The sequence below is a fragment of the Pinus tabuliformis genome, chromosome J (assembly GCF_031772625.1).
Source record: "Pinus tabuliformis cultivar Carrire ecotype Pingquan chromosome J, CPIR1, whole genome shotgun sequence".
NCBI classification, from domain to species: Eukaryota; Viridiplantae; Streptophyta; class Pinopsida; order Pinales; family Pinaceae; genus Pinus; species Pinus tabuliformis.
Genome location: NC_142295.1, coordinates 1,118,657,888 through 1,118,668,692, shown reverse-complemented (window position 1 = coordinate 1,118,668,692; position 10,805 = coordinate 1,118,657,888). Strand labels below are relative to the sequence as shown.

The following is a 10,805-nucleotide window of genomic DNA, read 5'->3' as shown; positions in this document are numbered from 1 at the left end:
TGACAGGAAGTAAACATAATTGTAAGTGTACCTTATTGACATGTCACTGATGAGGTATGATGTGAATTATTTCATTTTGTTTTTAATCTAATGGAAGTTATGTGCTTGGTATAAGAGAGCATGAACATGCCTAGTTGGGTGGCTCGAATTGATTGCAAGAAATAATTAGAATCAAAAGTGAAGTGAAATGGAACATGCAACACTATGCTGGTAAAGCACTTCAGGAGTAGGGCCATTGTGGGGCATTGTTACCAAATATACCTTTTTTGTTTGACCTTCCGATGTGAGGAATCCTTGCCAAGGGATGGATCACCCAGGATAGGGGATGTCAAGGAACTTGAAAGATGAGTGACTACACAAAAGGTGATGACCAAATTACCCAAGGGACTATGTAGTAGAGAAGGGAAGGTCAGGGGATTGGATTTTTTTTGTCTTTAGCACTTCCAGATGGAATCAGATGCACATTGGGAGTGTGCTCTCGAACAATGAGTCAGTAATTATTCACTGAGAGGACAATGGTGCAAGATTGTAGTGTTAGACATGGGGCACAGACATGGAATTTGGTAATGGATTCTGGACATCCCAGGAAGGAGGTTAATCCTAGTACTACTTTTGAGGGTGGAGGTGTGAGCCTCTGGATTCCCTTTTTGTAGATATGGGAATTGTATCCTTTTATTTATTGCTTAGAGAAAATGTGTATACGTGTATATGTGTATATTTTTGTAAACATTGTATCGAGTTGTATTTATAAAGCTCCATAGACATTATGGTTATTTTCCAGTTGAAGCAAATGTGCATGAGCATATATGTGGTTGCTATTGTGAATATCGTAATGAGTTGGTTTATAAAGCTCCAATAAACGGTATGATTGTCATGTTCTCAGCAGGTTGATGATTGTAAATATTGCAACAAGATCTGTTATAAAGCTCCATGAGCAGTATGTTTTGATTTTTCAATAGACTTGTTGGTTATAGTTTTCATTGAACACTGACAAATGTGTTCCCCCAAGGGGGAAGGTTTTGTAACAACCCTGATAAAAAATCCATGCAAAAACAAAATATGAGACCAAGGTCATGGGACACATATTTCAAGCTGAATGTTGGGAAAAACATCCTAGTGGGGGTGTTCATTTGGTTTATTATGGCTAAGGAAATTGGAAAAAGCATTGGCAAATGCCTTGTAAAGGCAAGAGGAATTAGTTGGAATTTTAATTGAAAACAATAGAAATTAGGAGAAAAGGAAGGTGAGAGTTCACAGGTTGCGTGTGGGAAGGAAAATGAAGGAAAATAATGGAAAATTGAATAAATTAGAGGCCTCATTTATGAAAAGGCTTATGAGGATCAATTGGTAGATTTTTCAGTACACCTTTTTGTTAGTTCAGTTTTGGAGCCCTCTCTTTCTAATATCTCTCTCTCACACTTAGAGAATTCGTGGATCATTCTAGAATTGGATCAAGGAAAAGTAAAGGAAGGACAAAGAAGGAAAATGGAAGAAAAGATCAAGCAAGGAAGACTAGGATTAAGCAGCTACAATGAGATTACTTGCAGGTATTGATTTGCATGTGTGATTTCCTTGCTAGATGTGACATGCATGGTCTATGCATGTGTGTTCTTGGTTCTCTTATTGTCATTGGCATGGACTTTGCTAGGTGTGATATTGTTCTTTAGTGTTTCCTTGCCATTTCCGGATAACCATGGTGTGGTGGGTTCTATTTTATTTGGTTGAGTTGGATTGTTGAATGGCCTCGAATCTAAGTGTGGTGGGATACACAGTAAATCATGGTTGTCTCTATTTCAAAATGACTAATTAGTTACTAAAAAGACAACTAAAAATTTCATATAAATGACCATTTTTCAGTCAATGACCAACAGTGGCTAATTTACAGTATCGTATAATGCGACCAAATTTTACTCATATTTAGCTTAATCATTAATTGGTTGTCTTAATTTTATCATCTAATAGTATATTTAGTCATCAATTTGGTCATTAGTTTAGTTAATGATTTAGTCATTATTTGCCACAATTAATGGCCAAATACACGACAAAATATATTACTATATGATCACTCGAGAAAACCAATTAATGACAAAAGAAACATGACTAAAATATTGGTCATATTATAAGATACTATAAATTAGCTACTAATAGTCATATATATGCAAATTTTAGTTATCGTTTGAAACCAATTAGCGACCAAAAAAATATGATCAAATTTTAGTCATGTTATAAGATACTATAAATTAGCTACTAATAGTTGTATATATGCAAAATTAAGCCTTCATTTATAATCACAAATTTATCATTTACAGTAGTCATTTTGTTTTTGGTAGTTTCATATTCAACATATAAGTAATTGATTTAGTAGATTATATTCATTTCCTTTAATTTAATTAATAATCATTATAAATGACTAATTTAGTTGTTCTATATTCATTTTATTTGTGTTCATCATCAATAAATATAAACTATTGATTTCAAAGTTTTAGATTGATTTTTTGTATTCATTATTAAACAACATAATTAATTAGTACGATTTTTCGACTAAATTAAGAAAAAAATGTCATACAATGTGCATTTTCATCTAATATGAAAATGAAAAGTTACATATGTTAATTAAAATACTAAATAATATCAAGTAAAACTATAAATAATTTCAACCACACAAATTAAATTATATGATATGTCAAGTATTACAATATGAGTTTCTAACTTAATATTGGTTGGACTACAATTTACACATGAAATATTTTTTCATCACTTCAAAACATTATCATTATGTTGCCAAGGAAATTTAGATTAATTCCCCAACTCTAAAAAATTAACCATCAATCTGTATGTGTGTGTCACATGCGGGATATTGGCTTTAAGGGTATCATTAGACAATTTTCCTCTCTCTCTCTCTTTCTGCATTTGTTACTCCATTGTTATTGTTCTCCTCTGCTTCAATTCATGCTTCTTACCATCAATACTGAGTTCATCTTCTGAAAATGAATGAAGATACAATGAAAAATATAATACATGAAAGAGGATGAACACTAGAATATGAACTAAAGTAGACTATAAAGGATTTATACAACATATACCTCAACATTAGCAATATCAATTCCATTTTTCCCCAGAACAGCAAGAAACTTGAACAACTTTTCTTCATTTGGGTGATATTGGAAAGAATGTGGCCATATGACCTATATAAACAAATAAATAAAATGTCACCACAGAAATGAACACATTGACTTAGTATTCAACCTTACATGGAATAGAAAGAAACAACCAATAGAATACCCAAAACATGGAAAGGAACCAAAGAATAGACAATACAGGAATGATTCCATTACCAATCAATAGGTAATAAACTTTTCAATTTCATGAAGAGTGAACATGGTTTAAGTATATATATATATATATATATATATATATATATATATATATATATATATATATATATATATATATATATATATATATATATATATATATCTATATATATATATACTTAGATAGATAGATAGATACTTAAACTATGTTCACTCTTCATGAAATTGCAAATCACAATGTGACATCAAGAATATGAAAATGATAAGAACATGTCATCTTAAACAAATCACTACAATAATGTTCTATGAATCATTGATCTTGTTGGACATGCATATTTACTTATCTGTAGCTATATACACTATGCACCCATATATAGAAATTCAAACTTTGCGTACATTGAATATTTCTTTTACAATATAAATTACTACAAGAAAAACAGGTCGATTAAATATCAAAAGAGATTGTTGACATATACTGATAAAAAGAATCAATTGGATTGTAACACTTGCTAGGTGTTTGGGTAACTAATTATGAATGAATTTCAGTATTTTGATACAGAAATAAGTGTCACAAATTCAAAGAAAGCTTACAGTGATATATGAGGTCTCCTTTGACCATACCTAGAAGATGGATGCAACCTGGCATTACTGTCAAAGACAATCAAGCCTTAAAAAATAGAAATTATTCATCTGCAATATTTGTAGCATTGATATCAACAGTTAGATCAAATACTTGCAAAAACAAGCGAGATATAGGAAAAAAGCAAAGAATATGAATTAAGGGTAGGCACAAAATCAAGATTGTTAAGGGAAACAACTAAAATAAACCTGGAGAAACATAAAATAAAAAGTGATCAGAAACATAAAATAAAAAGCGATCAAGTGTAAATAAATAGTAAGTTTGTAATTCTACCTTTCCTCTGATTTTTGTGTACATAACAAGAACATATTGAACTGTTGTCTCAAAATGTGTAATTGCATCATAACTCTGCAAGAAACAAATCTCTACATTATGGTACCTTCCTAAACTTCATAATAGAAAGTTATCCATTCATAAATGAAAAAATAAAAGAAAATATGAGAAGACCATTTACTTTTGATATGAAGCAATTGTCAAGAGATGGTTCATTAATAGGTTCATATATATCATAAGTGTCAAAAAAACATCTCATCAACTTCTCCAAGCAAATTTAATCCTGGTTGCAATTCTTTCTCAGGTTGGTCAGTCTATGCTTTTGTTGAGACAAATGAAATGTATTTTTCTTTGAGAGAAATATTTTGTGAATGGGAACAACAAAATACATACCTACAAAATGAAAGGTGAAGAAAAGTCGTGTAAATTACAAAGTAGAGGGTATTATAAAATCATGTAATCTACAATCATAAATCTACATGGATGCATTTACATGTATATCATTCATAAATTTCCATGGAAAAATATTGTTATTAAGAAACTATGGTTTGTAATGAGGGAAAAATATGAATTCCTCCTATTCATGCATAAAAGCACAAGGAAAAAAATATTATTTTTGAAAAGACAATATGATATCGGAGGATATACATATCATGTTTGTGTCCAAGTTTCTTTTGAGACAAAATAATCTACAGTGTTTGTGAATCAATTGTATTCGGAAGGGGGTGGATCATGATGAAAAATGCTTGAGAAACCTTACCTATCTTCTTAACCGGACTTAAAAAACATGTTAGTTAGCATAACATAGGAACATTCTAAACAATGCTATAATAAAAATATAACACAAAAATGATCAAGTGTAAATGGGGTGGATCATGATACAATTTCTCGAGAAATCTTACCTATCTTCTTAATCTGACTCAAGAAAACATGTTATGTAGCATGACATAGGAATATTATATAAGTATGTTATAATAAAATTTCCTTTAATTTTCAGATCATTCAAGTAAAATTACCTTGTTAGGTAGATATGACGTATCATAAACAATTTTTTTTACATCTGGAAGTTTCACCTTTTGATGTCACCCCAATCACTTTACCTTCTTCATCAAATGTCACGTGTGCATTTACAAAATAATTTTATAAACAAATTATAAAATCAAAATAATTCATTTAGTGGGAATGAAAAATGTGGTTTCTGTATTTCTTAAAAATGTTGAAATGGTTAAATAGAATCATTCAAGCAATTACAGAATGAACCAACCTAAAAGTTTGTAAAATACTTATATTATTACCTATGGGAAATAATATTTCAGTGGGACAACTAGTTCTCTAAGTAATCAGTTTACATCCAACTCACCTGTGACATCTAATGGGAAATCAAAAGGTCAAAAATCAAAAAGCATATGTATCTCTCCAAGATGAAGAAAACTTGAAATCTCATTTGCCAATAAGATGGAATTTTAGAGATTTGCTTACTCATATATTTATATTACCACTTGAAAGATTTCATTTCCGAGTTTTCCCTCCATCTCACTTGCATTAGATGTAGAAACACATTTTTGATGCCCATATTAGGGTTAAATAAGATGCACAAACATTAACTAGGTCACTAGAATATTTTTTTCTTTTAAACCCAAATTGGTAATGATTAAATTAAAGGAAAGTTGTAGCCAAACTAAACAATGAGTTAATAAAATCATTTTTGTTTTTTTTTTTTTTTGAGTCTGGAAAATGTAAAGAAAACAAAATAAGAAGGGGGTCTATCTAAATCCCACCTAACCTTTAAAGTCTTCCTCAAACACACTATAGCCCTAGTACCATAAATTATTTCATATTGGCCCAATATAAACTTAAATTTGCAAAACATAAAACTTAAACATATTTAGGAGTTGTCCATTATACAAATACTAATTGTTCTTAGATTAATTCTTCACCTTAGCCTTTTCTGCTACAATGGGATTATGTACCTGGTAAACTTTCTCAAGTATTCACATCCTATCAAACCACCCATTTCACTAAACACTACAATTGTAGGGGAAAACCACCATACATGTTGCACCATAAAATAGAAGTCATCTTCTTCAAATATCCAGTTTAATTGGCACAATGATAGTCTTTCAATATTGATGAATTTGCTCAATCGTTTTTGTATGGTATCACACTCCTCATTAGGGACAATCTTTTCTACTTCTTACATGTAACCACTTTCAATCTTTGGATCCATGTGTGGTTTTCTCTTCACCCCACAATTTTTCCAACCATGACGTAGCAAATAATTTTGGTGTAAGGACATATGCTAAGGCATCAAGTGGAAATTTTTCTTCACCCACCATTGTTCCACCTCTCTGTAGAATATAGTCACACAATTTTACATATCTAGGCTCAACAATTTCCTTAAGATGACCTAGCATGGCGTCCATCTGTTTATAAACTTACCTAACCATTGTTGATCTAAATTTGCAAAGACAATCATGTTATAAATTGGCTTGGTGAACAACAAAAGATATTTAACCTATGCCCAAACATAAGGATCAATATAGTGTCTTGCATTGTAGAAGAACCATCTCTATCTAATGTAATATGTATCCTTAGTTGCTACCAAAATCACTCACTATCATATCAGACAATGCTCATCCAACATTCAATAGGTGCCTAAAGGAAAGATAATAGTGACCAAATCTAGTCCTTGCAATTTTAAGTAGCTACAAGTAGAGTGAATTTGGTAAATATACTGGACAAGAATATAAACTATGATGAAGTTCATGAAATATGTAAAACTTTATTTTGATCTAGTGAAGCTCATGGCTCAAACATAACTCCATGCTTAATAGGCACCCAAGTTCTCACCAAAAGGAATAGAAACTTCATGTTGGAAAGGATTGAAAGATATTTTTATGTTTTAGGTAAAGCCATAATTTATTTACTAGATTTATACATGCTATACAATTATATTGTAGTAATATCTGATGACAATAGAAGCATCCAGCATAGTAGCAACTAGAAATTTAAACAACCTAAAATTTATTTATTTATTTATTTATTATTATTATTATTATTATTATGATTTCGAGAAAAAAATCAAACTTTTCATTGCAAAGACAAAAAGTTACATTTTATATGTTGTTAGGCATTCAAATGACCATATGATTTTTAATCATAGAGTTTCTGAGATGTTGCTTGAGGGATGCACCCTTTTGCCATCTCGATTATATGATTCTGATTCACTGATCAATTTTGAAAACAAGGCCTCCTCAGAGAGGAAAACAACCTCAGTTGATCAGTTTCCTGAGCATAAAAACCACATCATTGGTCTTTGTTTTCAACTATAAACATAAACTAATGGGGTTGAATCATTTCTGAGTCCCCTCAGAAGGTAAAACAACCCAAACGGGAATGAGTCAGCTGGAAATTCTTTGAGAGTTTTTAACTTGTTAAGGAGTTAAAAAGTGCAAGTAACTGTTGTTTTGAACTGAAGAAAAAAATTGAAAAGAAGGAGAGTGCCTAAGCCCAAGCTGTGGACTTAGAGAGTCCATAGCTTGGGCTCAGGCACTCTCCTTCTTTTCAATTTTTTCTTCAGTTCTAAAATTTTCTTAGTTATCACGAAAAGATTTTAAATTAGCATCTTGTGAGTTATACAACTTTTAGAAAGAATGGCATTCCACCAGCATGGAGTGAAGTCTATCATCCTTGTAAACAAAAAGAAGGTATCTTTATGAGTTAAATGTAGGGAAAGAAAGAAATATTCCAAGTAGAATTTAATTCCATTTATAGCATTTAACTTGGAGAAGAAAAATGCTTTTGATATGGTGCATTTTCCATACTTGATAGTTGCAAGTAGCATACGTAGCTATCATGTGAGATATGATATCTTTCATGCAAATTTCTATGTAGTGGAATACAACGACTAAACTTGAAAGATATTACTCTTGTTGGATCTTTCTATCCTAACTATAAATTATGTTTGAAAACTAAACCTTCTCACCATACTTGAAAGTTCAAACAATGCTTCAAAAAACTTACCTTATAAATTTTAAAATTATGGAAAATTGTACATGATGGCACAAAACTGTCTTAAAATTGAGCACATTGATTTGAAAAAAAAGATGAACATCTTAAAAAAATGAATATGAATGAATCGACAACCATATTCAAGATTGTAAACTCTTGCTAAAAGATGATACCCAAAGAAATAATTAAGTAAAATATTCCAACATAAGAAAATTACCAATGGATTTTCTGATATGAACTCATTTTCCTTGACTAGTCCCTACATATTGGAGAAATGATCAACATAGTTATCATTGATAAAAAGAATTAGAGAAGAAAATGACTGCCTATCCTTTTATTAAATTTATGTAATATGAACTTCAATTCACTTTGCAGAGTACAAATTGAATAGGCACATAAGTGTTCATCTTAGTAGGGGAAGAAAAGTCTAGTTGAAATAAAGATCATTTATACAATATTGGTTACGAGGAGGAAGCATTGTATATAACAATGAAAATAATTGTGGAAGTTGGTAGACAACTAGAATACTATTAAGAGTGGTATAAACTTCCATTTCACTGACCAGAGTAAAAAAATCTCCACAAAATGTATAAATAATGGGATTCTTGAATTGGGTCTACAATTCATTATAGAACAAAATCAAATAAAGGTAGATTTCAAATTGGCTTTATTTTAAACAGACTTAAATGTGCTACCAACATAAGAAGGATAACATACTAGTGGGTTGTGAGGGATCTGAGGTTGAATTTGTGTACATGGCTCAAGATACACTCACTCCAAGAATCCTTCCATGTATGAAAAGGTCCAGAAAGGCTCGGATGTAACATTAAACTGAATTATTGCTAAGAAAATATATTTGAAGGGAGAATTGTGAATGTCTTCTACGGAACCTACGGCTTTGATTTCATCACTGACAATGCCCTTAAATGTTATCCTTGGTATATCTAGAAGAGGATTTGGATCATATCTATCATCAGGATGATCACCATAAAGCCCAATATGCAATACCAATGCTCACATTATTCAATATAACATTGGATATGTAGACATCCTTAACATAACTGCCCCTATACGGGGTTGCTTTTATTCTCAGTCCTCTCCTTGAGTTGAAAATATGAAGATCTTGAGCATGGAAACCTTTGACGCTATGAGACATTTCATTGCCAAAAGCAAGACTAGAAGTTGTATGTGTTTGTCTAATCACACAACAGATAATCACACTTTGGCACACGTTTCACTAAACAATAGATGCCCTGGCCCCTTGGCTCAGCACTAGTCAATGCACCACATGCAGGTCAGCTCACCACACTAGCATGCATGTTAGTCACTCAACACACCAGTGTGTAGGTTAGCTGAGCTCATATGATCGTAGATCTCCCCATAACTACTGGCTCTGGTGATATTTTGGCCTACACCAACTGCAACCCCATTTTTTACTTCAAACACACAGGCTCACACAACCTACATGCAACATCAATACACTGGCTCACATCGTCTCACACTAGCTCATAAGTTGGTGCACACAACAAGACAGGGCTCACATGCAAAGGGCTGACACACTACATGCAGCAGATCGCTCAGATCTATTACACATAGGTTGACTCTCGAGCATCCACCAATGCCACATGAAAGTCAACTCTTGCCTCTCTAGATCAATGCCGCATAGATCACCTATACAATTAATAACACACAGATCTACGTAGATGATGTTCATGAATTTTTTAAAACCTTATTTTGATATGGTAAATCTCATCGCTCAAACATACCTCCATGCTTAATAGGCACCCAAGTTCTCAGCAAAGGGAATAGAAACTTCATGTTGGAAAGGATTCAAAGGTCTTTTTATGTTTTATGTAAATCATAATTTGTTTACCAAATTCATACAAGCTATACAATTATATTATAGTAATATATGACGAAAATATAAGCACCTAAGATAGTAATAATTGGAAATTCAAAAAACTTGCCATTGTTCAGCTATCACCAGATGATTTTAAATTAGCATCTCATGAATTACACACCTTTCTGAAAGCATGGCATTAGAGGAGCATGGAGTGAAGTCTATCATCCTTGAAAACAAAAAGAAGGTATCTTCTATGAGTTAAATTTAGGGAAAGAGAGAAAGCTCTCAAGCAACATTTAATTCCATTTGCAGCCTTTTACTTGGAGAAGAAAAACTCTTTTGATATGGTCCATCTTCCATACTTGACAGTTGGAAGTAACATACGTAGCTATCATGTGAGAGATGATATATTTCATGTAATTTTCTCTGCATTGGAATACAACAACTAAACTTGAAAGATATTACTCCTGTTGGATCTTTCTATCCTAACTATAAATTAGGTTTGCAAACTAACCCTTCTCATCATACTTGAAATTTCAAACAGTGCTTCAAAAAATTACCTTATAGGTTTTGAAATTATGAAAAATTGTCCATCATGGCACAAAACTGTCTTAAAATTGAGCACATTGATTTGAAAAAAAAAATTGAACAACTTAAACAAATGAGTATGCATGACTCCACAACCATATTCAAGCTTGTCAACTCTCGCTAAAAGATGACAAAA

General features: G+C 31.8%; 1 pseudogene; it reads right to left on the bottom strand.

Moving 5' to 3' along the window:
• Window positions 1–3,996: 3,996 nt before the first annotated feature.
• LOC149230998 (guanosine nucleotide diphosphate dissociation inhibitor 1-like) overlaps window positions 3,997–10,805 on the bottom strand; it is a 44,233-nt pseudogene continuing 37,424 nt past the window's right edge.